Source organism: Pleurodeles waltl, chromosome 8, assembly GCF_031143425.1.
Source record: "Pleurodeles waltl isolate 20211129_DDA chromosome 8, aPleWal1.hap1.20221129, whole genome shotgun sequence".
Lineage (NCBI taxonomy): Eukaryota > Metazoa > Chordata > Amphibia > Caudata > Salamandridae > Pleurodeles > Pleurodeles waltl.
The window spans coordinates 257,377,017-257,403,082 of NC_090447.1; the positions used below are offsets into that span (position 1 = coordinate 257,377,017).

General features: G+C 44.0%; 1 protein-coding gene across 2 annotated transcripts in view; it reads left to right on the forward strand.

Annotated features, from left to right (window-relative positions):
* The first annotated feature begins 4,658 nt into the window (after positions 1-4,658).
* The window catches only part of NRIP1 (nuclear receptor interacting protein 1), a 120,686-nt gene continuing 99,278 nt past the window's right edge, over positions 4,659-26,066 (forward strand). The window contains exons 1-2 of one of the 2 annotated variants that reach the window (XR_011194857.1): positions 4,698-5,094; positions 20,529-20,584. The gene's annotated coding sequence lies outside the window, so the exon portion shown is untranslated. Of the gene's footprint in view, positions 5,095-20,528; positions 20,585-26,066 lie in introns of those variants that run through there. The other variant, XM_069204113.1, reaches the window with a different exon arrangement.

Here is a 26,066-nt window from a genome sequence, read left to right on the forward strand (position 1 = left end):
CAGTGGCGTACAGTGCAGTGTTGCAGAGTGGCAGAGAGTGGAGTTGTGCGGATTAGATTGGTGTTGCCTAGACTGGAGTGGTATGGCGTGCAGACGAGCAGAGCGCAGTGGTGTAGAGAGGCGTAAAGTGCAGTGGCATAAAGTAGAGTGGTACAGAGTAGAGTAGAGAGGCATAGTGTGAAGTAGCATAGAGTGCAGTGGCATAATGTGGAGTGGTTCCGAATGGAGAAGAGTGCAGTGGCATGGAGTGGAGTAAAGTAGAGTGATATAGAGTAGGGTGCAGTGGCGTGTAGAGGTGCAGAGCAGAGTGGAGTGTAGTATGGATGGTATGCTAACACACTGCCATTACAGACAACACATTTTTAATTGAAATTACCATTACATTTGCACAGATATACAGTTTTTCAAATCAAACTATACTGTGCACAGACGATGATGTGTGGAAATTGCATCGCCTAATGCAATGATTTGTTTTAATCATGTACAGGTATTTGTTTCCAGCACAGTTCAGAATTAACAAAAATGTGCTTGATTTGTACTTCTAATTCTGATATATTCTGAAGTTTATTTAAATCTTGTCATGTGATAGAAAAAACTCTTTCCTAACCCCAGTATCCAGCAAGATTGTCACATAAATCCTCTCACTGGAAGTCAGAGAAAGGAAAGTAAACACTAAGTTCCCACCAAAGACAGAGCCTGACATTTGACTTTGTTCTTTGAATGCACAGCAAATATGATAAGATAAGAACAAGATTTACAGGCCTGTTTACAGAAAGGGAGCACTCGGCAGGATACTGTAAATAAGGTTTTGGCAAGGGAAGGGACGAATTCAAGCTGCATAGCCTAAAACAAATAAAGCCAGCAAACTGAAAGCAACAAATTGTGAGTTACAAACCACAAGGCCAATGGCAAGCAACGGGCAGAATGCATTCACAAGGAAGCATTATGAATTTACTTAAATATGTGGGATACTTTGTGGGGAAAGTCCAGTATTTTAGTCCATATCTTGCAGAGGTTTAGCCACATCAATCACCCAGGTAGTATGACGAGAAGATCTTGAGTGGTTTCCATGTTGCAGGATAGGTCTGTACACCCATTCTATCAGTTTGCCACCATTTCCTATGGTACAGAGCTTCTGGCACACCTCTTGTAGGGTTAGTGCTAGGTGGCAGACATGAAATAGGGCATTTAATGATTATTTAAGGTGGTTGTAAGTAAGGAGTTGACCGTCGTGAAGATGGTAGTCTGCCACAAGGGTTTGGAAATTTAGTAGCTCACTGTTCAGAAACAAAGTCTCCAATTTTAAGACACCTGCAACATGCCACTGATGGAGTTGCTCTGAGCACAGCCATCCTGTGCGAGTGGGAAGGCTTAGCAAAGGTAGTGCAGGAGCATAGGGTTTCTTTCTGTCAGCGAGTTTACAGGTTCTGGCAAGGCAAGAGAAAGCCGTGCATGATAACCCCAGATGGTGATCCGTAGAATGGTCAGTAGTAAACAATGAGCAGAGCATTAAGCCTTTCTTAAAAGTCTTTACTTGTAAACCCCATCTCTGCAGGGAGGTGGGCAGAAAGCCAGCGAGCGACCCATTGGACCTGTGCAGCTGAATAATAGCATTCTAAGCCCAGAAGACCTAATCCACCCGCAATCACAGTTAGCTTTAGAGTGGAAAGAGCTCCTGATGGCGCTGCAGTGACCAAATCAGATGTGTGAAGACTATCGAGGGTCCCTGGTATAATACGTAGCCCATCCAGGGAAATACTTGAGTACAAGTAAAGAAAATGAGCTACAACTAATGCTCACTGTTGTCTACTATATAAACAACCAAACAATCAAGATGGCGAAAATACAAAAAATGATATTTATTACATATGTATGTACAACAACATGAGAACACAATAATCAAAATTAGATATATAAATATTTACATATTCACAAGGAAAGACACACACACTCATATATAATGAATAGACAGAGACAAAGTGTTACACAAGACAAGACACAAAAGATAATAGAAACGTAACATTGACAAAAGAAAATCCAAATTGTCCAAGATACAATGAGATGTAAATTAAATATACACTTTTTCTTTCTAAAGCCTTGATAATGTTCATAATAATGACATATTATAACTCAGAACTAAATAACGTCTCCACCTAATTCATAAAGATAATTTAATTACTTGGACCTTAAAGTTCATAATCCATTGTAACAACTGTAGGAACTAAGCCTACGCGCGTTTCGGCGGGAACCATCCAATTTATAAAACCGCCTTCGTCAGGGCAGTTCCTTTTCAATATTAGGTAACTAATGTCGCAGGTCTTTTAGATTCTTGTCCTTCCCACCCGAATCAGGCCTGATAAACATGAAAAATAATAACACACAAATACATTTAGTCCGAATCCTTGAGATCCAAATATCCACCTACATAATACCACATGCAGATTATCATCAAAAGAATCCAAAGTGCAAAAACAAAGGAACAGGGTGAAAAAATAAATAAATAAAAATAAAAAACGACGTGATTAAAAAATAAGAACAAAAAAAGATTCAACACCAAAAGCCAGTGCAGGGAAATCAGGTGTGTGGCCTGTCTGAAGAAGGAATGAAGGACGAGCAGGGGAAGGTTTGCAAAATAATACTGTCATTGGGGTAGCACACCATCTTCACTAGTGCCACATGGCCTCTACAGAAAGCAGAAGAGAAGACCAAAAAGCAAACTGGGCTTGGAGGGACCGTTCGCTCTGCTGAGATTTTCATCCTGGAAATCAGTGTAAGAATGGTCGATATTAATCATTAGGTATCAAAAGGTAACTGGTTCCCAGTTTAATCTGAGATCTAATTGTATATAAAGGCAAAAACAGTGCCATATGTTAAAGAAACACTAATTACATTTTAAAATTTGTAAATTTTGGGCAATTTACATCCCAAATATTTTGAAAATTCTATTTGTACTTGATACTTAGGGATAACCCAGATCTCTAGTTTGGCTTTTGCTCAATTTCAAACCCATATAAAGACATGGACAAAGCGGGCAATTGCCTGGCACAACCTTGCAAGAGGTCTGGCCCCTGCTCACCCTTCAAAAGCACTAACAGCGGACCATTGCACCAGAAGAGTTTGCCAAGGTGGATGGGTGTTGCTTGTTCAACCGCTTGACAGTGCCCCTTCTGTTTTGCTCCTGTGTGCAGAGACAACTCCCCAGGTACCCAATACCTTCGAATAGTCTTGGTGGACCCATCTTGTCTGATTTTAGGAATTGTCCCACCTTGTTCTTCTCTTCTTTATTTATCCAGTTTTTTGCAACAACCCTTTGAATTAATTGCCGTGGATCTCCCACTTGCTCTCAATTTCCTCCTCCTCTTTTAATATCTTTGATTGGTACTCTGGGCTCCCATTTCTGAGATAAATGTAGAGTCCCAGACACACACTCTAGTGCAGTGAGACTACAGACAAGTTATGGGTACATCACATCCTGACATTAGGTGTGAGACTGTCGCCCACACCATCTGCCCTGCCTCTTTAAAAAAAAAATAGGTTGAAAGTCCCTGGGCGGTTGGGGTAAGCCAGATGTTTTTGTTCAATTTGTTTAAACTAGCATAAGGTTAATTACCTTAATGTTTCCCAAACTGTTTGCCAGTTCAGAAACATAATCAAAATGTTGCTGTTACTTTCTCTTCAGGAAAGATCGGGTAGGTTTGTGTAGGGGTGATGGCCTTGCCGCAGTACTGAAGGGCATTAATTTACTACTGAACAAGGACGTAATGTAACACCTGAATGTAGCATACCAGGAGGCACTCACAAAAAGACCACAGTGAATAAATAGTGCTAAGTTAAAAAAAGAGTAAATAAATGCACTGACAACATAGTGAGGCATGGCCTCTCTTGCGTGTGTTTGTAAAACTGACGTTTGTTCTTGAATTTTTGTCCTGAATTTTAACCCTTTGTCCTGAATTTTGGTCCTGAATTTTGACCCTTTGTCTTGAATTTCTTACAGTCCTGTCCAGAATTTCCCTCAATGCCAGGTGGTCACCCTACACCTTCTGTACATATTGTAAATAACATTATCACTTTTATTCACAATATTCAATTTTCACTGTGTTTCAATATAGGAGCACCTAATATCACAGATACCTTATAAAGAAAATGTGCAATATATGCTGTTACATTTCTTTGAAAAAGCTAAAAGAAAGAAAGTACAATAAATGTAGCAATAATTATTTTACGTAATTATCACACAGACAGTTTACCATGGAAGTCTAGGATTACTTCCCCCTTGCATTGACAATATAATAATTCTGTTTATTGCCCTGGTCAAAAGGGTTTTGCCTCATTGCTTTGAACTAATATGGATTTATGTCAGCTTCCTCTCTCTTGAACCCGCCTTCCATATAATGCAGTTCTTCCTGTAATTAAAAAAACAAACACACTTTTGATTTCTACTAGCTCTTCCATCTGTTCCCAAACGTTGGCATGTGGGTCAGAAAGTGCATAGATAGCTCAAGCCACCACGGCGGGTTTTCATCACCTCCACTGGAAGACTTGTTTAACATGCATCTGTGTCACGCGCAGTGTTTCCCAGGCTTGTTTAATAACATGTATCTGTGTCAGAGCAGACTTTCCCCGGCCCACACTGTAGCTGCAGATGCTGAAGCCAGGCCCTCGACTGATACGTGGTTCAGCCTCCTGCAGGTCAGGGGCAGGCGCTGCCCGGCGCTGCGGGGGTTAAGGAAGCCGGGCAGGACCAGTGAGTGGCAGCAGGCTGGGAGGGGCTGCGCGCCCGAGCACTGAGCCGGGGGAGGATCTGTCCTGCGGCCAGGCGGCGAGGCTGGAGCTTGGCAGGCATTGCAGCAGAGCCCCGAGGCCAGGGGAGCGGGAGGCAGGCAAGCATACAGGAAGAAGCGGACGAGCGCAAGCGACCTGCTGAGACCAGGGTTGTTGGGCGGTAGAGCCTGCTGGAAGCACAGCCTGAGGAGGACGGCAGACAAGATCCCTTGGTGGGCGCCTGGCACGCAGCTGCGGGATCGGGGGCAGAGCTCGGAGAAGGATCGACAGAGGCTGATGCCCGTCCACGGGTCTTGAGGGACCGAGAAACAGGTACGTGCCTACCACGGCGGGAGCGGCTGAGAAGAGGGCCTTGGAGCAGTGCCTCTGGCCTGAGCAGCTCCCGCCGCCGCTGCTGCTGCGCTGTGCAGGGGTGGCCAATCCCAGGGAAGGTCCGGATGAAGCCGAGCTAGATTTGGACTAATCTGTGTATTTTGGTCTCACGCCGGAGCCTCTCCGGATGCACTACCATCTTGTCTCCTGCACATCCAGGTGTATTATTTGGCCCTAATAGCCTCCTGGCGGGGGCTATTATATATGCATTCTTTATTCTTGCCTGTTTTTATACCAAGTCTGACGTGGGGTAAGTAAGTCTGTATTTTATTATTCGTGTTGAAGACCCATATGGATACACCCAGCATGTTCTGCGATTCAGGCCCCTGGTGCATCACACGCATGTCTGACAGGACTGGCTGGTAAGGAGTTGTGAGTGCCCTGTGCACATCTAAGACCTGGAAATGCCAGTGTGTGTTCAAAGGGACCTTATGTTTTCCGATCAGGAAGCCCTGTCCGTGTCATGATGAGCTGGGCTCAGCTCGACGCGAGACCCATTGCATTGCAAATGCTTGTTTCTTTTGGGAATGAGGCAGAGTAGACCTGTGTGTGCCATGATGGAAAGAGAGTGCGCGCGTCCTCTCATGAGATGTATACAAACCTGACTGTGACCTGTAGAAGCGGGCACAGACCCGTTTATACCGGTATAGATACGTGTTCACTCGTGACGGACTGGGCAAAGCCCTGTGTGCACTAGGTATATTTGGTACGCAGAACAGCGTGTGCTATGTTGAAGCAGGTTGTAATGAATGGGCCGTAGCCCTGCATGTGCCTTTCGAGCAGCCCTCTGTGTGCTTATAATGAACCTGAGTTAGGATGCTAAGATTATATAGGGAGAGACCTCCATATGACCTGCGCGGTCGTATGGGAGCCACAGACAAACTGTTCGTGACGACCTATTTAGAGCATTATAGAAGGAGGACACGCTGTGGTAAAATACAGGATTTGCGTGCTCAGAGAGGATCTTGCCATCGCATTTTGTGCACCAGGTCGCAGTGCTCAGAGCAGAGACTACATGTGCAGTAAGATTGGCATTGCTGGTAAACAGTGCGCATTGAGCCTGGGTGCAAAACAGGGCTAAGGGAGCCCATTACTGCTGGGGGCTTGTACAATGCTACAGTAAACAGGACTCGGCGGGCTGCCACGGGCGCAGGTGCCACTGAACCTGCTGCACCACTGGTAGCTACGCCTCTGCTGGCGAATCTTTAGTGACTGGCCTGGAACTGCATACCCAGTGAGCAGCCTTGACAGGAAATGTTGTTACCCTACGTTCACAATGCCTACCAACTGTTTTTTCTTTCAGGGGCACGAGACGGTTATTTCATGTTGTTTCCTGCCTTGTTTGAACTCTTGTAGCCTTTCTACGACACACACCCTCTCAACCCAACATTGGCTATGGAAATAAAGTGATCCCATGTGCACTTCCTGAATTGCATCATCGTATGTCCCGTTTTTTTTATTTTATTTTTACAGTAACCCTTTTCCAACATGTTCACATCACCGTCTAATGCAGGGATAGTAAAAGCACGTGTTAGGTGTCTGTTTTAGATACATTTAAAGAACTATCACTACCTAATTCGTTTGACGTCCAGCGTTTATTAATGTTTTTTTTTTTGCAACAATCAAAAGCAAACAGCAAAACAGGGCGGGGAATGGATAAAGCAAAATATCGAATTTGGCAGCTTAATCTCATCCTACCTGCAAAATGTTAGTGATGCTTCTTTTGACGATTGCCTAGATTTTAGAATAGCCCTGTTCCTTAGCCTTACTAACCATTAATTATCCTCAAAGTACTTGAGCGCAGTGTTGGATACACTCCCAATTCCTCGCACTAGTTTGCTCGATTTGAGCACTGCACAAGTGCTAAAGTTGTCTGTTTACCGCACAGTTCTCTTATACAGTGTTGCAACCAACTCTCCGTGCGTGAGGCAGGTTTACAGCCTGTTAAACACTTAAATACTGAAGCAGCAGTGCTTTAAATTGCCAGACACTGGGTACCTGCGTTTCTTTAATTAGAAAGGGAGAGTACCAACCCTACCACTGTGGAAGTGCATTGCTTTTAATAAGGGAGTAGCAAGTCTTGTCAGTATTAAACTGGTACTCTTAGCGAATATCTGTACTTTTCTATGCCACATAGCACAGGAAAACAAAAATGTGTTTCATTTCTGTCAGCAAATTTCTGGTGGCAGCTGCCTGATAAATAAAAACAGAATTCTGCATGTACCTAGGGTCTGTTTGTTATTCCTGTATTCCCCCTCCAGAAACTTAAGTCTGAGGTAAGCGTCAACAGTAATGCTATACCTGTTATAGGTGAAATCCATGTGAAATACACAACACTTTCAAAGAGCACCGGTGTCCCATTTTTCAGCCTACTAATATTGCAAAGGTTTCAGTGACTCATGATGCCAGTAGCCCACTCACAAGTGTCCAATTTAATTTCACTTTCTCTTCCTTGCTATAAATAATAGAAATTATTAAAATCATGAACCTGTTTTAGTCAAAACTCATTTGGTTGCATGCAACTGGGTTTGCAGGGCAAACTGCATCCAGTGGGCTAGAGCAACAGTGAGCCATGGCCATGCCTCTATCTTTTTTTAGGGAAGATTGAAAGATAGGAGAATCAGGGGGTGGGAGAGTTCAAGTGTGGTCGTGTGTTAGTAGTAATACATTTCCAGCTAAAACCTAATTGTGCACTAATGTTTACAGGTTGTTGTTTTTTTGGTTTGACGAAAATGTATATTTATTTCCCAAAACACTCTTTGAACCTATTTATTCCGAAAGGGAAAATAAATCCGCAAACGTTTCTGTAATTCAGAAACTTAATAAGGAGTGCACGCTCATCTGTCTACATATGTAAAGCACAATGATGTCTCCTCTCTGACGTTTCGGTAGCCTGTTGAGGTGGAACGCTCCATCTCGATGTGAGCAGAAATACTGAATTATATTTTAAGCGCTTGTGGGGAAGTCTGTTTTCCATTTAGGAAGTATGTGGTGGGAACAGGGATGTCTGCATGTACATCTCAGTTTGAGAGCTCTGGTTTCATCTTTGAGTGGAAGGGCACCGACTTGGTGCCATTGGTGATCTTGTGAAGTTCCTGATGCATTCGTTACGTGATATGGACCAGAAATTCGGCGCTCTTTTACTTTTTTCGTTGGTTGACATTGCTGTTTCTTCCAGTAGTGGCACGGCCCACCACTCTGGTGCGCTTCCATTTCCAATTAAGGTGCTAAATACAATGGGAGCTCCTTTTGTTGTTTATCTCACTTTCCTGATATTGGTGAACATGCTGACCTTTCATTTCAGAAAAATACAGTGTTAAAATCTTTTAAAGATGATCATTATTTTCAATACATTTGATGTTCTCCTTGGAGTAACTTTAGTTTATGGCCACATTATGGATTTACTTGTTAATTGACTTGCTTGACAATGACCCCTCCTTACCTGTGAAGTCAAGTTAGATAATATCAATTGCTTGGATGTAGGTATTTTTCAGGGAGCTTTCAGGTTTAGGTACATTTTGGGGAGGATGCCAGTGATTGTAGAAAAGGTAAGAGAGTGCTTTTCACTTTTTTACACATGTACCCATTTGCTGGAAGAAATGCGTGTTTTTGGTCCTGGCCTGAAATGACCCTCATAAAGTTCTGCGGTGGAGTCGAAAATTGCACTTAGATAAAAAAAAAATGTTACTGAAAAATATTCAGTGTTATTTATTTTTAATGTGAGGGTGTACCAAATCCTGGTGTTTACTGGGGTCTTTTAGCATTTCTCCATGACTTTTGTTACAAAACCCTATTTGCATTAACTGGCTTCATAGCTCGGATGCCTCCGTTTACTTCATTCACGTCATGATGTTGGGTTCTGGCTGAAAGAAAGAGTGATGTTAAGATAGGTGTTTACGTTGTTCAGCTGTCTCCACCATCTTGGCACCTGGTCTGTCGGTAGGTGCTCTTGGCAATCCAGCAAGATCCTGAGAAGAAGGCATATCTATAAAAAATCAGCCAGACATTACAATATTTTGTTATACAAATTCACCCATCCCTTTGAAACTTAACACACGAGCTTTTGTCGAATTTGGTAGCACAGAATCTTCGTTTTAACTTGTTGCTTTGCCTGCGCCATGGTAATAAAAGGGTCCCTGCGCGTGTTAAGCAATTAACCCCCTTCTACCCTCGTTGGAACGAGCCGTGTGACTCAGAACAACAGGATTCAAGCCGAGTGAATCGCTCAACAAGTTTAAAGCATCGGGGATATTGTGAGGATGCTCTACTCCAGTGTACAGTGCTTACAAGTTTCCTTCACACTCTGCCGAACGGTAACAGGCCATATGATGAGGAAACCGTGCCTGGATTTTTGGGTGTCCTGACAAACGGTTGGAATCACCAACTGTCAGAATTTCAGGCTTCAGGAGCTCAAAAAACACCATCCCCTGTCACCGTGAAGCACTGCACTCAGAAACTGCTGCGTCACAAAGGACTTCCTGTAACATACATGTAAGTGATGGCAGTGAAGCCTAACTTGCTTGCCAGACCCCTCCCTACACGTGTTCTCGGTTTTGGGTACTTCTGGAACTCCATCTACTTCTATGTTTAACTCGAGCAGTGAACTTGTGGTAAATTTACAGTGGCGCTGACATATATCGTTTTCCCGCTTTCCTTGCCAGTTTTGAGGGCTGTGGTTGTTTTGTCTGGCCTGTCTGGCCTTGTATCCTCACGTCACCCCTCCGAGATCAGGCAGAATGGAATGTTCTGTATGAATGCTTCATCGATTTACATAAGAGCCTTTACATTAAGCGAACGTGCTTGGAATGAAAGATGTTTCCTCACACTTCTAGACTACTCGAAAAACCTGACCTTCCTATGTATTAGGGTGGGTAGAAAAGGCATGTGCAGCGTGTCCTCTCACTGCCTTTTCAAGCCTTCTAATGAGTCATGCTGGGGAGACAGTGAAAGTGACTGAAGCGCTTTTACTCATGATATGCTAATGTGGAATTACCTACACATTGTAGTACTCCATAAAGGCACGTCACGTTTGATGATTGTTGCTCTAATGATGCTTGTGTAATCGGACAGAACGTACAGGCGAGAGAACTGAATGTACATTCACCTCCGCGAGGTTAGCCAATATGTTTATGATGTTGTATGCTTCAATTTACATTGTACTCAAGGGGCTTAGCTAGGGCTAAAATTAAACGTGGTAGTAACGTGGCAGTGGCAGAAAGACACGTAGATTAAAATTCATGCCTTTTGGATGCGTCCCAAGGCCCCTGTGGCTACCTTCCTCGCTTTTGCGCACTGTGTTCTTTCATTGAAGTCCAAGGGCGGTGCTGAATGGTGATTGTGTTTAGGAAAGGTCCCGCGAGGCCAAGTGCACTGCGTGTCAGGGGCAAGCTTGGGACTGCTTGTGGGCGCGTCTGTGCTGCTCTGTGCGTGCGTGGGATGCGTGCCGGGATCTGTTCCAGCATCATCTGTGTGTGGGGAAGAGTTGATCCCAACGCACCCTGATCTTAGCCACAGTGAACTTTATCCTTATGGTCGCCAGCTGTCCCTTGTATTCCAAAGTAGCCCATATATTTTATTAAGAAGTCTGTTCAGTTCCTGAAATAAGGAACTTTATGAACTGTATAGGTAAGAAATAGTGGATTGAAAGGGTCAGAAAACTTGGAAAGTACCAGTCCTCAGATGACCCTGTGTCCGTGAGAGGTGCCAAGCTGAGCCAGCACAGGGCAGCCAAGGACCATATCATGAACATTCTGCATGGGCTCATTTGCAGGGGTGTGCGAATTTATGCAGTTACGCAAAATGCAAATCTGTCATTTCGCACTATATTTTGGCGCTAAATGCATCCTAGCTCTATTTTTTTGTGTGAGGATACATTTAAACAAAAGCACTGCAAATAAGAAGTGCTTGCGTTCTGTTTCTCCTCTGTGTTTACTGTACATTTTCCCTGCAAACGGTGTATAAATACACAAAGTGGAATTGCCGGAATTTATGTGACAAGCGCAACATGAATTTCCCGAAATGCCACCAGTGCAAAATAAATTTGGCCCAGGCCTATTTTGGAGTTGTGCACCACTTTTTCATTGAACTCGTGCTTTCCATAGTGCACAATGCACATGCACCAACTCTGTAGTTCCTAGGGAGAGTACATGAGCTATGGGCATCGGAGGGTGGAAACATGCAGTGGCAACTAAGACTCTTGTGTTTCTCACCTGTGCTGACCAGCTTATGTATTACACCGTGCTAACAAGTTAGAGACAGTACAGTTCTGTGGCAAACTGGCACACATAACAGTGTTGTTGATCTGGGCCCAAGTTCACTCGTGTTTATGTTAATCAAATCCTGGCAACCTCTCCCCCTGCAGTCCACCTCTGCTTCTCTCAGTGAGACTTTAGAAGAGAGGGCAAGTTCTACTCTTGGGTGGCTTGCTCTTCGGAGTGGTATGTTGAGCGTGTAGGTTCGCAGAGACAACAGCAGAGTGCAGCCATCTCTTTAAATGAGCCATCTGCAAGCGAGAGCTCCAAGCCCTTAAGGTCCCAGGAAGATTCATACTGTCAGGCATCGTGGGCCGAATGCATCTATAAGAAATGAAAAGTGTTCAAGTACTACCTCTTAGTATGTGGAACTTCTATAAGACATGCTTCTGTACTGCATATGTCGCATCCAGGGTATAGTGCGGATCCCTTACCTCCTTGCATTTATAAATTTGTTGTGCACTTTCTACTAGCGGCCTCTCTATTCATGTCAGCCTTATGTATATTAAAGGCACAAAAGGGTTATTTCAATTTTTTTTCTTGACTTTGTGTGACTCTAATTTGCTCTGACCCAGTTAAAAAAGCCTATTTAGTTAGGCTATATTCTAGAAACCTATCAAAGTCACAGAATAACATTGTTAGGAGCACACAAACATTTGCAGTTCAGTTTTCTTTGATTCTGTTGTGCATGCTACATTTGTGCTGAGAGAGGCACATTGCACACATGGGCAAAGATGTTTATGTGGGGCACTTCCGGATTGGTGTTCTCTTGCAAGTTAAGATAACGGTATTGATGAAATAAAAATAATTGCCTATGAGCCTATTGGCCTAATTTATAGGTGGCTTTCAGTAGAGAATTGAGCAATGGCTGCTGAGGTAAATCAATATATTTCAATAAATACCTGTAGCTCCTACACGCATGCCACATCAGTGTCACTTCTGAGCCAATTTAAGGCAAATGTTGCCGAATCTGAAGCAGCTAGCTGGTTCAGGAGATATCAGGAGCCCTTGCTTATATCCTGATGTTATGAAATCTTAATTTTTCAGCATCATGCTGCTTCCTTCTTTTTAGGTCTGGTGTTTGCAATGGGCTTTTGATTTTACTAAAATGTTATTACAATTGTATATATATATACATATTTCAAAACAAGGTTGTCCTCTGTGAAAACGCTTTCACAGAGATAGGACGTTTCAGCTAGCCCTCTTCATCTTTTTATCTGTAGTTCATATTTTTCTTCCACCTACTGTAGCAGACCGCATGTGGCACTGGGTCAGGCCATTTCAGCTATTGGCTAACTCTATTGCGAGTGACAGCACTCTGTTCTTTCGCAAAATGCACATCAACACAAAGTAGTTCCCTTTACTACCAGGGAGTGCTATGGCAAAATGTGCTTTGCGAAATCAGATAATATTGTTTTTAGCCAATGTTTATTTTTTGTTAAGTTGGAGCGGTCCCAGCAGCTCCTCCAAAATAAGTTTAACTAAAACAATGACAAAATAAGCATTGACAAAGCGAAAAGGCTAATTGCCAACGCCAGACCTTTTGACATTGCCAGTGCTTGTTCTTGGTGCACTGACTTCGTTTCCTGGGAACATTTCTCCTGCCACAGCCTAGGAACACGAGTTCTGGTGTGTGGGGAGGCTCGTGACCCCTGAGCAATATTTCATGGTTTGACAAGTTGTCCTCTGCTGACTGCACGTGGCAGCCTCTTCTTGAATAAGGCCTCACTCATGACATCAATTTGCATGCCACCGAGATCTCTAACTTAAGAGTGATTCTTATCTTCAGAAATAAGTGTCCTGTTCAGGTTTACCAAGTTACACTGAACGATTACTTGTTCTACCCGGATTAGTATAAATGTGTTTGAAACTGTATAAGACACAGTAACCCAACAGCTTATTTTTATTTTTAATAATGCATTGGAACAGATTTCTCCCTATTTCCAAAATGTCTATAGATTTTAAACTAAGTGTTAGCCGTAGTTGACATAAGATCAGGGAAAGTGTGGATGACTTGGTAAAAAATATATTTAGCAAAGGAGGCAAAGCTTGCAACTTCATGTAATGGAAAAGTTTGTCACTGTCCCGAAAATCTCATTACAGACAAAAATCCCCCAAAAATAGAAAAGCCATTTATGCAAACGTATTATCTTCAGATTGTAGTTATTTTTGCAGATGTTTTTCCTATAAAGCCTACTTTGACACACTTATTTTTCACAACGTTGCATCCTCTGTACCCTTCATAAAGTTAGCAGAGTTTTGAAAAATAAAATCCCGAAATTTGCAAAGGAAAAAGTTGCTTCTTCACACACCTATATTGCAAAGGCAAGGAAGGTGTGTAAAGCTGCAGTAGAGAGGTTGAGCAAAACGAATGGTGGAGCTGCAGGTGGGCATTAGCAATGATAATTACGGGGCAAAGAGAAGGGCAGCACGTGCATAGGGTGGAAGGTGCCAATGGGAAACACTTACTAAAAAGCAGTTTTCCCCCGTGTGAGGATGCAGAGTTTGTTGGCGATTGGGCATGGTGAACTAACTGGCTGAACATTTTTAGAAAGAGGACACTTGTTTGACTGTTTCAGTAATAGCAAGTGGACCGCCTTTAATATGCAGATTGAGTATACAGTGAAACATTTTCTTCCTATCTTAGGTTGTCGTACTGTGTGGTGTAGAACGTGCCCTGTCCTATCACTGTCGTACTTCGGTTTGTCCATCAACACATATATTAACCTCTAAACTAGCCTTGTACTATTTGTTATATTTTCATTGTTGACAACATGTTTTTTGTTTTCCATTATTCTCGTATGTTTTATTCATCATTATTGTGCATTAGTGATATTTTCTTCTACATTACTTCTGACCAGTGCACAAGCCCTAAAAAACGAAGTGTGGGGAGTAACCAAGCTAGGCAGTATGCGAGTGGCATCATGGCGTGCATAGTGCGTGATATCATGGCGTGTGACATCATAAAGGATGACATTGCACATGGCATCATAGGAAGTGATATCACAGCCCATGACCTCACAGGAAGTGACATCACAAGAAGTGACATAAGATCTTAAGACCTCACACATCTGTTTAGCAGGTCTTTCATGAGAACATCTGTGCACATTACAATATTTGACAAATGAGATTTTGCTCTGGGGATGTGCCAAAAAAGTGACGCAACCCCAACTTCAAAATCTGGGTCTCAACTTATACATTTATTTTTTAAAACCCTGCCACAAAGAAATTGTCAACAAGAAGGCATATAACAGTAGATCCGTCATGTGTAACTGGTTGAAAAGTCTGCATTTTAATTCATCCTATTGGGTTAAGACACATGCTGCAGAGATCTTTGTGTGCTTGGCAAATAATCTATGATGTAAAATGCTCGAACACCGTACAATTGGATGAGTAACGCTCTAGAGATATAAAAGAAATAAAGTGGCATTTAAACTGTTATTTGTGTAACTACTAGGAAAGACCAACACATCTGACATTCTTAAAATGCATGCATATGTCTTGTATACAGGGAATGAACAAAGTCAAAAGTGTGCTACCTGTGATGTGATAAACTGTATGCCTTTGCTTCCCCTCCACTATATTTAGGTGTGAGGCTCCAAATAGCTCCCATCCAGGATACTCCAACAAAAGGGGGCTGATGGCCCTTTACTTCAGCCTTTGTTATGGGCCCAGCTGGAATCTGAAAAGCCTGTTTCCCGCCTGAAGGTTGCTGCTTGTAACAAAAGCAGACAACTAAGTGGAGGCAGGGCTGAATGTGTCCTGGTGTCTAAAAATTACACTGGGGCAAGTTTAGCATATTTTTGTGGGGTCCAACATTTAGCAAGGGTGAACTTGAATGTGTCCCGGTGTCTAAAAATTACACTTAGGAAAGTTCAGCATACTTTTGGGGGGTCCAACCTTTTGCAAGGGTAGACGACGTCCACCCTGTGAACAAAATGTGTAGACAGGGTCTACCCTTGACTCGCCCCCTACTTCTGCCCTTTACACTGTTTTCTTTTCCTTGTTTGGAATTTTCACAAGCTGCGTAATCTGGTAACTTTAATTGTGGGACGTTTTCTTTTTCCAAACTTCTGCTTTTGGTTTCATAACCAGCCTTTTGTTTTGACTGTCTTCAAGCAATTGGTAGCTTAAAGGAATTTGCCATTGTATACAATTCATGCATTTGTTTATAAGTTGTGTAGCTGTTGTATCAGCAGTGCGAATGCCATGTAGGTGTCCATATGCATGTTGTTCTGAACTTGAGGCTTAAATAGGGTGACTAGATTTTGAAAACCAAAAACTGCCGAGATCTTTGTGTCCCCAGAAATTCTCGGGCAATAATAATAATGATAAGATAACTCTGGAGAGTAATGTATTTCTTGGAGGGATCTGAGTTTTTTTTTCTAGTTCCTGTTCTGAATCAAAGTAGCATATATGGTTAATTTGTCTCCTGCAAAGCACATGAAATAACACCCAGATAACAGATTTTTATTTTATGTGAATGGGTAAGTGGGTTACTGCTTTTGGAGATCCTTTGGTTTCTTGCAGTTCATAAATGGTAATCCTTCTAATATGGCACAGTTACCTATGAAGGACACGTGACTCCTACACCTTGTAACCCTCCCTCTCTTATGTGGCACATTCTGTACATCGATTCATACACATATCATTTATTGTCAATGTATAATATGCACATGTGATGTAAAGCTTTCTGACATCCTGCTTTGAGATGAGTAGCTCAATAAAAGAAATAAAATAGTGGTATTAAATTATTTGTGTAAATATGATACAGACCAACACTTCTGACATTCTTACAGTGCATGCATATCTCTTATGTATGGTGACTGAACAAAGTCAAAAGCATTCCTCTCTATAGTACCTGTGAAGTGATGAGCTGTATGTCTTTGTTTCCCCTTCATTCCATTTAAGTGTGAGGCTCCAGATAGCTCCAAGCCAGGATACTTCAACAAAAGGAGGCCTGATGGCCCCTTAATTTTGGCTTTTGTTATAGGCCCAGATGGAATCTGATAAGCCTCCTCCTGCCTACAGCCTGCATGTTGCTGCTTAGAACGAAAGCAAGCAACATGCTGGCACTGCTGAATGTATTCCCGTGTTTGAAAATTACACCATGGCATGCTTAGCATATTTTTGTGGAGGTTAAAGTCTTGGCAGAGTAGACGACGTCCACCCTGTAAAAATAGTGGGTAGGCGCCGTCTACCCATGTGTAACCTTGACTTGTGCCCTGCTACTGGCACCCTCCCTTCGCGCTACCAAAAGCGCACATTTGTTTACAACCAGTTATATTGTAAAGGCTTGTCATTTAGCCACTTAACTTGTATTCTCAGTGGCTCCATTGCTGTTGTGCTAGCTCCTGTAGTTGTTCTCCAGTGCTTTGCATTCTCATCTTGATTTAACTGACTGCCTGCCCTCTTACCATGTACATACATCATACAAAGGGGAACCCCATGCATGCCAACATTTTCAAAGTGGAATATTCTGGAAAAAAACGGGGAATGTATTTCCCCAATGGATTATATTGAAACGGAGGCAATTTTAGCCAGGAAACACTTAAAATGAAGCCAGTTTATTGTGAGTCTCCACCCTGAATCGGGTCTGTTACATGTATGGCACCTCATATGCTCTCAAGGCATTTTTAAAATAAATTCATATGTGTATAACTGTGAATAATAGGGTGTTTTTCACTGAGGGGTTATAAGTGGTATAAGATAGGTAAAGAGAGCAGAGCCATTTATTAGCAGGGAATAGTTTTATGTTATCTCTCCCCCACCCGACATCTCTATTCCCATTCCGAGATGAGCAGCACCGGGGAGAAGGGCCATGGGGAAGCTGTGCACAACATGATACGATCCCCCTCAGGTGCACTACGCTATGTTATGTGGACATAAAAAGCTGCTGGTGTTCTGGCACCCAGTGAAACCAACCTCTTGCTACCTCTTCTCCCACACCCAAAGATTGAGAAAAATGCTGGTGTCATGGCACCGTTCCCCATCACCCTCCAGCCTACTCAAAAAGTCCCCTCACCAAGTATTTAAACATCTGGTGTCCTGCCACTCAGCCCACAACTCTTGTCATTACCCTCACCTCTACCTAATATTTTAAAACATTACCTTTTATCTGGTCACTCGCCCCCATCGTCCTTAACGTGACTGACCCCTCCCCATCCATATATAGGGGAAAACATAAATGCCTGCTTTCCTGCCAACCACCCCAACTTTTGTTAAGCTTTCAGTTTCTCTCTTGAACTTCGGTTGCGCTCTCTGTTCTCACAGAGAGTAGTGGCACTTCATTTGAGGTTAGTGAAGCACTTGATTCCATGAGCGCGCAAGCCTGTTCTGATACGTGCTGGCAGGGAAGATGGAAGTTGATGGCAGCAGAGCGCTACCCGAACTCCTCAGCTTCCTACAAGGCTGTGGTGACCTGAGAGAGAAGGGACATGGTGGGCAAGATGAAAGACCGTGATCCACCACTTAGCTTGGGTCTCTGGAGATCGGGTTAAGGTGGTGAACATTGGGTTTTTGCTTGCATTGGTGGTGGAACCACAGAGGAAAGAGGATTTTGATTTTCCACTGATGACACATCAAATCAGCCAGAAGCTGGCATTGAGGCTAATGACTCTCGTAACAAAATGTATACACATCATTGGCACAAGCCACAAATGTGAAAGAAAGTGTCCTCTAATATTTGTACAAACATTAGAGAAGTGTGGCACAGGAGTTCTCAGACACACAGGCAGTCAGCTAGTAAATTAAGGATGGACTGTAATTCCACAGCCCACTTGACTTTTTGTCTCTAGTAAAGGGGCACATGGTATGAACAAGAGATAACTATTTCTAATGATTCCCCTGGTACAGATAATGTTATGAAGAATAGCATGTTTGAAAAAAGGTGAACAATTGGAGGGTCCAGTTCTTTAGAAATAATGTGTGCTAAGATATGAGTCATAAAATTATGTGATAAGGTATGTCTTGCGCTTGAATTTCCATGAGCAGGTTTCATCCACTCATGTAAACCAGGCCCTAAGCGTTTTCTTGAACCAATTCTGAATTACCACTAGGATATGTTTTATGCAAAAAAAGGCCTATACCATAACATTTCCATATTTAATATGCTGCTAATTCCAGCCTCAGCCGGCCTGTGCTTACCGTGACCTTGCACTCAGTAACTTCACAGTGTGACTTCCGTGGTGAATAGATTACTTGCTATTTTGGGAAGCAGGTCTGAGGAACAAACATTGGTGATTTATTTTTGAAAGCCTGCAATGCTCACTGTAACACCAGTACTCGTCTCTCAGTGTCTCCTACCTCCTCTCTTTGTATCTTTGAGGATCACCTGTAAGAATCAGAGCAAAGTGCCACAGGTGAACCTTTTCCTATCCTTAGTAAACCGCTTAGCTCATCACTGTGATAGCGCTGCCAATCCAGATGTATACATGCCCACTAAATATTTTTCTTAGTACTTATGACTTTGCACCATTGAGTCAGCCATCCAATCTCTTTTAAAGTTTATATGGCTGTTATACATGGCTTCAATAGGAAGCCTCTGCTGTTTACACCAGAGTCTAAATTTACTGCCATGACGGAGGCGCTTGTTATAATAAAACATGTTACCCTTTCTACATACAGTAGTGTACTACAGAGGTTAGCGGTAAATAGATTATTACAGAGAATAGTGATAAGTGGATTTAACTCTGTGAAGAGAGTGAGAAGCTGCCAGTTTTTGGTTTGTATATTACTCCTTGGAGCAAAAATGCCCAATAACGTAAACCACACCTCTCATCTGTGAACAGATCGTGGCTCACCCTCCCACATACCTTAACATGCAAACTGGATAACCTGCTATCCAGTAAGAACAAAGTCTACACACTTTTCTTTAATGTCTGTCAGTTCCACAAGGCAGGGTTGTTGACACTGTTGGTGGATCCTATGTCATGTTCTGTTTTCGTGAATTGTCAGATATTGCTGATATAATTTGATGCTGTGTTGACTTAAATTCAACAAAGAATTGTCATCAATTACTCTTCTTCTCTGTAACGCAATATTTTGTTATCCCAGAAAAAGTAGATGTGGGTCTGTGGGCTGGTGTCCTTAGCCTCCTCTTTCCAAAGGAAACATGTTACCGTATTCCTTTAAGTGCAAATATACTTTGTCCTAGAAATCTAAGCCTAAAGCCTGATCTCTGGACGCCACCAGCCTTTCTCCTTTACACCATGTGATAATTAATGTGCACTGTAGAAGGCACTGGCAAAGCCAATAGGATTTATTTGCAAGTAAATTAAAGTGCTTTCTTGGTTGATTGTCCACGTGTGGTTGAGTGAGCGATGAATGAGTGCACGTACTGATGAATGAGTGAGTGATAGTAGACATGGATGGTGAGCTAAATGTGACTGTCATATTATAAAATATGCAAACAGTGAGCCTGGCCAGAAGACAACTTGTGCTCCTTTCAATCAATAAATGTATTTTACGTTTAAGAAATCGCTAAAACCTAATTAATTCATTGTGTTTTATTTAGTTCCCTTTCTCTAAATAAAAAAACGAATGTACAGGTAAATCAGTCCTGTGCAGCGGAGATGCTGCTCCAAAAATAAACCATTGCAAGGTGGCTGGAGAGCAACGTTTGGCCTCTTGATAGAAGGCAACTGTTAACTTTTAGACTCCAAAAATTATACCACGCCCTGTAATAGGGACAGTTTGTCTAGCACTTACAATCAAGATACATACCAGGAAGCATTGGTACTCCCATGTTGGGGACGATTCCTTGATAAGGGTGATTCTGATGGCTGATTTTTTACTATGTTTGATGCTATTTTCAGTCTGAACCACACCAGGTGTGGATTCCCTGTGACTGTGCCATAGGACTCCAGCTGCACCGTACTGACAATGCCCAGATAGGTTGAAACCTGTCTGGGTCTGCTTGTGTTCGCTTTCAGAAGGGGCCTGGCCTTGCAGTTTGTGCTGAACTGTAACTATTGGAGGAGGACCAAGGCTGATTGGCACATAGCTGCTTCCTGTCTCAGGTGGCATGGTGGGCCAAAAATGACGAACTGCATTGCAGCCCAATGTAACTACAAGTAGATGAGATTAAAGGAATCTACCAACTACTTTTTTGTTTTCTTCCAGGGCACAGCCATTCCCCACCTCACAAATGCTTTCCTTTGTTTCTGAAGTCCTTGTAGCATCTGATGGAGGCCAGCCTGTTATATACTATGAAATACTAAAGAGCCACTTTGCAGAACCTCTTGGAAAGTCATCCTCAGATACTATAGGTACTGCAGTGCCATATCGATGGCAGACTGTGCACTATATAATGTTGTTATATTAACCATTAAGTCAAGAATTAAAATTGAGGCGGTGCAGCTGAAGGTGGGGGCATACACTTGGAGGGAACACTTACAGAATGCGCAGAAGTGAATGTACATGGTGTAAAGTAGAGGCAAGGCATCTTAGCCACTCGAAACAGAATGTACAGTTGGTATTATGTGGATTTACTAACTGAATGTAACACAAATAATGGAAGTGCTACCTTTGTGAAAGTCCCACACTATGAGCGAGTAACGAGTCCAGCATTATAGTCAGGGTAGTGAATGCTAAAAGCAACGAGGAAAATCTTTTGTAAGCATAATTTAACTACCTGTGAAATCCTCTTAGGTTTTCCAAGTCCACGAGTAGGCTTCCGGGCCTAAATTGTCCTTTCCACGCCGGCACCTGCAACGCTGAATGTATGAGGACACACCGGGCGGACTACAAGTACCAGAATGCTAATTTAAAAAAAAGCTCGACTGCCTGTCCTGTATCGAACCGGGAAACGTGAGAGCTAGTTGTGCTGTAGATTGAAGACCTGATGGGCGTGGAAAGGAGCTTTTAAAAAATAAAAAAAATCGTAGGCACTTGAAATTCTCCCTGTGTTGAAGAGTTCTTGGAAAGGAGATTTCTTGTTCGGAATGAAGTTTCCTCGCTTTTATTGTGAAGCCCCACGAATTCAAAGACCTGCGGGGACAGGGCCGTTCTACTTGACACAGTATCGCTGCACATTCTTATGGTTAACAATGGATACTTTTAACGGTACTTAAGAATAAAGAGCCAGTAGGTGGGAGACCCCCTATGAAAGAAACGTGTTTTGTTCCTCGTAAATCCTTGAGGCGAGAGTGAGCTCACTGAACAGGGTCAGCGGTGACTAGCGAAGTGCAAGTCCAGTAGTCAGACAGGAAGCTGTATAAATAAACCCGTGCGCAATGCATTCTCTGAGAATGTAAATAAAAGCTGCCTGCTATTTAGTTTGCTAAGCTTTCCAGTCCGACAGTCTCGTGTGACTATATATGCCGAAAGCGGTATAACCGAGGGCCATGCGTGATATGGTACGGTGCATTTCATATATTTCCGATTTGCGGGCAGATTGTCACAATTGTTGGAAAATTTGTAGAGCAAATCAAGACATCTTCAGTTTTGCTGATTTTCTGAAACACCCTTGTACGTGTTGCGTGTGGCAAACACGGGTATGTTAAGCGTAACAGTAAAAAGCTCCTTTGTCATGCTTCTGTTTCCTTATCCTCTAGTGTCGTGTGGCCTTTGACCCCGTGAGTTCACTGCCGTGTATATATAGCACATGCATCCAGGGAAGGGGCACATGCGTGTCATTTTATAGCTACTCGGCGCACTCGGTCTTACTGCAGTGCAGTTGGTGTGGAATTCGGAGGTTAAAACTTGATGTGGGGCGCGGGTGTAACACAGAGTGATACAGAGTGATGGGCCCCTCCCCTGCAGACTTTGATGAGGGGTCCCCGAAGCTCCCATATCCCAGATGTGCGCTGTCCTTGAGAGAATTTGGGTTCCCGGAAGAGTTGCGGGACACTTGAAGTGCTGGGTATAATCCTGCTCCGCAGGGGCTGCTGGGCCTCTGTTAAGGGCCTCTGATGCCGCGGAGGAAAAGGGGCCCTTGAAGTTCGGGAGAGGGAAGGGGTTTGGTTTGCCCAAACGCATGTGTCTTTAATGCTGAAATGTCTCCATTTAACCGAGCCACAAAATCGAGGTCGAAATATCTATCTTCAGATCTATCGAGATCTTCATATCGTTTTGGCAGAGTTAATTGAAATGTTTACTTGTCTTGATAACATTTCAGGAGTTGATGGTGTATGGTCATGATATAGGTATTGCTCAATATGATACCGCATCTCTAGCTTTGTTACAAAACAAGTATTCAAAGACAGCAGCAGCAGGGCACATATGTTTTAAAGAAAGGCGTCCATCACTTACAGTTTATGGCATTACCTCCCAATACTCCCTTGCCTTCCTTCTTAACCAATGTGAGTAGTAAGCGAAAAGAAACGGACAACTGAGTCCGAGAAGAGCCAAAGGAAAGAAAGAGAGCCCCAGATAGCGGCCCCAACAGAAAACCAGAGGGTCCCACTTAGTAATCCGAAAAGGTAAAAACCCAAAAATAGACTCCCACTTAGTAATCCGAAAAGGTAAAAACCCAAAAATAGACAGGGAAGCCAAGGGTGTAGCCCAGCAAACCCCATCCGCAGAATCCCCTGGCAAAGCAAGCACCTTAGAGGCCAAACAAAACCAAGGAAGAAGAGCCAAAGGCAACCAAGCAACCTGAACAAAAGATCACCAACAGGAACCGCAAAGCCCCACCAGAGAAAGGTTGCACCAAACCAGGAACAAAGGGAAGGGCCCGAACCATCCGGAGGAAGAGCCAGAAGAAGAGGGGGAGACTGGCGAAGGGAAGAGCCCACTCCAGACTCCCCCCCCCCCCCCCCCCCCCCCATATGCCAGAATCGATAGAAAGAAAGATGCCCCGGGTGCACCATGGGGCAAAACAAAAACACCAAACCCCACACACAATCCTGCACTCGAAGCAGCCGGACCAACACGTATGTCGGAAAGGGCAAAACAGACCCTGAGGTTATGGACAAGGTCCGCAGCTGCCACCGAAGCAGGAGAGAAACATCCCCAGGGACAAACATAAGCCAGGAGTTCAACAGAAGAGAAACAAGCAGTCCCAAAACCGGAACACCCTGCACTGACCAACAGAACTAACAGGCTGGAGAGCAGGGAAAAACATCCCACACCACCATATCCCACAGGCCAGGCCACAAAAGAACAAGAGCCAGGAGAGCCGCATAAAGGGAACAGTGAAAGGCAGGGGCCTAGAGGCCACAGACCCACAAATGTAAACAACACCCAGCCAGAAATGGATGCAGTATGGGCAGAAAGCACACCATCCCAGACGAGGCACCAAGAAACAGACAACACACAAAAAGCCCCAAACCCTCAAAAGTCAACCAAAAGGTCAACCAGCCCCCCACTGCAGCCAGAACCGGAGGCAGGGGAAGGCCAATCGAAGGGGGGAACAGGACCGAAATCCACAGTAGAGCCACTGGCCACAAGATCCAGACCCAAGGACCAGACCCACAGGCAAAGTGCAAAGCAAGCAAACACTCAGGAAAGCCCCTGAAAAACAGGGCAGGGAAGCCCCACCAAGAGCGCCTGACCCACAACAAAAGAAACAGCAAGGCAGCAACTCACAAAGCCGCCGAACACTGAGCCAAAAAAGCACGCCCAGGTCTCAGCCAGAGCCCCAGGGAAGAAGGAAGCTGGCAAACAAAACAGCAGCAACAATCCCGCACACAGCAGCCAAAAGAGCAGAGCACACAGCAGCCATCCCAAAAGCCCCAAACAGCGAAAAAGAAGACCAGGACCAAACAGAGCGTCAAAGCCGCAGAGAAAGACCAGCAGACAAAACCAGCATCCCAACAGTAGCAGTCCCTAAACCAGAGGCGAACGGCACAAAAGTGTCAGCAAAGATAGTACCGCATACCGGGGCAAAGGCAGCCAAGATGAGCAGGGGAGACAAAAATAGAGGCCATGGGACCAACCACCACCCCCTTCCCCCAAATAAAGGCACAACCACCGTAGAAAGCGATGACAAGGAAGCAGAGCAACAACTTGCTCCACCAACAAGCCCAGGACCCAACAGGAACCCGAAGGACATGGAAGCCTAGCAAGCAGAGAAAGGTGGGAAAACAGAGTTTCCAAAACTCAGCCGCTAGAAAGGACGGAACACCCAAAAGAAGACCCATACAGGTAACAGAAGAGGCCACCACGCCAAAAGGGAAACAAAGGGCAGTAACCCAGCAGGAGAGGGCACCCCAAAACGGCGGCCAAAGAAGCAGGAACAGCCACCCTGACCCAGGCAGGAAATCTACAACAGAACCAGCAGGCTGTGCTCAAAGGCACCAGCCACCATAACCATGACACGCAACACCATTCCAACAGAAGAGGAGCACCCAACCAAACCACATAGAGGGTCGAGCTGTGGATATGGGGAAAAGGAACAACCAAAGAGGCAGAAGCTGGCGACAATATGCTCCACTGAAAAGCAGGGAACAAACAACCGACACACCGCAAAGAAGGGAATGGACCATAAAGACCCCAGTAAGAAAACCCCCAACACACAGTGTGAGGGGAGACAGGAACACACATGCTGCAGCAGCATGGTCGAAGACCTGAACCCCTCAGTCCACAGATAACCCCCAGGACCCCATACGAATGCCACAAAACCAACCCAGCCACCGGGAAGGCAACAGCAACCCGCAAGGCAAAGCCAGGAAGCAGGTGGCCCAGGAGGCGCAAGGCCGAAGCTGGGGGAAGGATCGCAGAGAAACGAAAGAAAAGGACCCAACTCAGTCCTCCCACAAAAGAAAGAAAGAAACCGCCAAGGTTCCGAAAGACCGCAAAGGAGGGAAAGGATAACAGACACTCCTGGACCAGAAACCACTACAGGCAGTACGAGGTAAAGAGACTGGAACCATAGATAGCACCACCAAGAGTCACAAAGCTTGTGGGAGAAAAGTGCATATTCTGCCAGCGGCCTGCATCCCTGCAGTGTCTGAGAAAGACACACAAAGAACAGGGGCCCCAAAGCGCAGAAAAAACATGCACCAGGGCTATACACAGCAAAGGAAGCCACAAGTAGTGCTGATAATAAAGGCCACCAGGAGGAGCAGGTGAACATTGCGAGGAAGAGGATTCTCCAGAAAGGACGAGAATACAATAGTACCACCATCAGCAACGCAAGACTTCACGTAAGAGCAAGCGTCATCCTAACGGGAAAAAAAGACACACAGAAGTACACTGACAGTATAGCACTCAGAAACGTGGCAGCCAAGTATGAGGCAAAAGGGGACCGCAGCAGGAAAGGAGCGGCACCAGCAGGGGACCGAGTGACCGCATAAATCAGGAGGCCAGCACACAGCACAATAAAGAAAGACAAGCATTTGCAACGCAGTGGATCTCGCATTTGCTCGATTTGGAGCTATTAGTGTTGTAAATTCCTAACTGAACTTTTCTTGCCAAATAAATGAAAAATGAAAAGTAAAACAGTTGACATAACCAAGCAAATTCAAAGCGCCACGGCCGCTATGAGCGTGAGCACGAAGGAGAGACACAAAAGGAAAAAGAAGTTCGCTTGCAGTCAAACATATTGGCAAACATGCAATGGCCAATGAGGTAACAAAACTGCTCTAAGGAGGGACAAACATAAATCATTTACCAATAATAACAAAGGATTTTTGAAAGGCAAGCCCACAAACGAGTAAAAGTGATGGGTGTGTGGTGGGCATGTTTAAAAGCTCACAGATAGATTACAACATGTCA